A 2,500-nucleotide genomic window follows, 5' to 3' on the forward strand; every position below is an offset into this window, starting at 1 on the left:
TTTTTCAGCTGTAAGGGAGGGAAGAGCAATGTGCGATGTAGGTCCCCGGGGCCTGCTGGAGGTCCAGGTCCATGCCCGATGTGAGTAGCAGCAGGGCCAGCGCGCCCAGGAGCACATCTTTTTCGACCGTAAAGGGAGACAGGAGGCCGACTCACTGCCTCGGCTAAATGGAGAGGGAATTTCAGCAGGGCCAGGGCACAGGCATGGACCTTTTTCAGCTGTAAGGGAGGCAAGAGCAAGGTGCGATGTAGGTCCCCGGGGCCTGTTGTCGTACCATAGGCACGAGTGGTGTGTGTGTGTGGCAAAGAGTTTCTGCGCAGTGTACCAGGGGCACGGGGAAAGGTTGTTGTACCATAGGCACGAGAAAAGTTGTCGTACCATAGGCACGAGAAAAGTTGTCGTACCATAGGTACGAGGAGTGTGTGTGTGGCAAAGTGCTACTGAGCGGTGTACCAGGGGCACGGCGAAAAGTTGTTGTACCATAGGCACGAGAAAAGTTGTTGTACCATAGGCACGAGAAAAGCTGTCGTACCAGGGGCACGGAGGAAAGTTGTTGTACCATAGGCACGAGAAAAGTTGTCGTACCATAGGCACGAGGAGAGTTTGTGTGGCAAAGTGCTACTGAGCGGTGTACCAGGGGCACGGCGAAAAGTTGTTGTACCATAGGCACGAGAAAAGTTGTCGTACCATAGGCACGAGAAAAGTTGTCGTACCATAGGTACGAGGAGTGTGTGTGTGGCAAAGTGCTACTGAGCGGTGTACCAGGGGCACGGCGAAAAGTTGTTGTACCATAGGCACGAGAAAAGTTGTTGTACCATAGGCACGAGAAAAGCTGTCGTACCAGGGGCACGGAGGAAAGTTGTTGTACCATAGGCACGAGAAAAGTTGTCGTACCATAGGCACGAGGAGAGTTTGTGTGGCAAAGTGCTACTGAGCGGTGTACCAGGGGCACGGCGAAAGGTTGTTGTACCATAGGCACGAGAAAAGTTGTTGTACCATAGGCACGAGAAAAGCTGTCGTACCAGGGGCACGGAGGAAAGTTGTTGTACCATAGGCACGAGAAAAGTTGTTGTACCATAGGCACGAGAAAAGCTGTCGTACCAGGGGCACGGAGGAAAGTTGTTGTACCATAGGCACGAGAAAAGTTGTCGTACCATAGGCACGAGGAGAGTTTGTGTGGCAAAGTGCTACTGAGCGGTGTACCAGGGGCACGGCGAAAAGTTGTTGTACCATAGGCACGAGAAAAGTTGTCGTACCATAGGCACGAGAAAAGTTGTCGTACCATAGGTACGAGAAAAGTTGTCGTACCATAGGCACAAGCAGTGCGTGCGTGTGTGTGGCAAAGTGTTTCTGCGCAGTGTACCAGGGGCATGTTTGAATTTACATTCTGGAGTACCAGGGGCACGAGGATTTTGCCAGTGGTGTTTTGCTTTGTCAGTGGGAGGGGGCTTAAGTGTGGGTCCACGGGGCCTGCTGGAGGTCAAGGTCCATGCTGGATATGCGCTGGAGCGTAACTACAAGAAAGGTAAGCTAGTGGGGGACTAGAGCAGGGGAGGATGTGCGTCCCCGGGGCATGCTGGAGGTCAAGGGCCATGCTGGATATGCAGTGGAGGGTAACTGCAGGAGAAGGAAAGCTCATGGGGGATTAGAGCGGAGGAGTATGTGGGTCCTCGGGGCCTGCTGGAGGGCAAGGGCCATGCTGGATTTGTGGTGGAGGGTAACTGCGGGAGAAGGAAAGCTAGTGGGGGAGTAGAGCAGAGGAGTATGTTGGTCCCCGGGGCCTGCTGGAGGTCAAGGTCCGTGCTAGATACGTGGTACAGGGTTAACTGCGGGGGGGGGGGTAATGTGGGTTCACGGGGCCTGCTGGAGGTCAAGGTCCATGCTGGATATGCGCTGGAGCGTAACTGCAAGAAAGGAAAGCTAGTGGGGGAGTAGAGCAGGGGAGTATGTGGGTCCCCAGGGCCTGCTGGAGGTCCAGGTCCATGCTAGATATGTGGCACAGGGTAACTGCAGGGGGGGGTAATGTGGGTCCACGGGGCCTGCTGGAAGTCAAGGTCCATGCTAGACATGTGGTACAGGGTAACTGCAGGGGGAAGGGGGGGGGGGTAATGTGGGTCCCCGGGGCCTGCTGGAGGTCAAGGTCCGTGCTAGATATGTGGTACAGGGTTAACTGCAGGAGGGGGGGGGGGGGGGGGGTAATGTGGGTTCACGGGGCCTGCTGGAGGTCAAGGTCCATGCTGGATATGCGCTGGAGCGTAACTGCAAGAAAGGAAAGCTAGTGGGGGAGTAGAGCAGGGGAGTATGTGGGTCCCCAGGGCCTGCTGGAGGTCCAGGTCCATGCTAGATATGTGGCACAGGGTAACTGCAGGGGGGGGTAATGTGGGTCCACGGGGCCTGCTGGAAGTCAAGGTCCATGCTAGACATGTGGTACAGGGTAACTGCAGGGGGAAGGGGGGGGGGGGTAATGTGGGTCCCCGGGGCCTGCTGGAGGTCAAGGTCC

Source organism: Mchenga conophoros, linkage group LG18, assembly GCF_057382185.1.
Source record: "Mchenga conophoros isolate Kocher_MC1m ecotype Shallow Benthic linkage group LG18, M_conophoros_male_GT1.1, whole genome shotgun sequence".
Classification (NCBI taxonomy): domain Eukaryota; kingdom Metazoa; phylum Chordata; class Actinopteri; order Cichliformes; family Cichlidae; genus Mchenga; species Mchenga conophoros.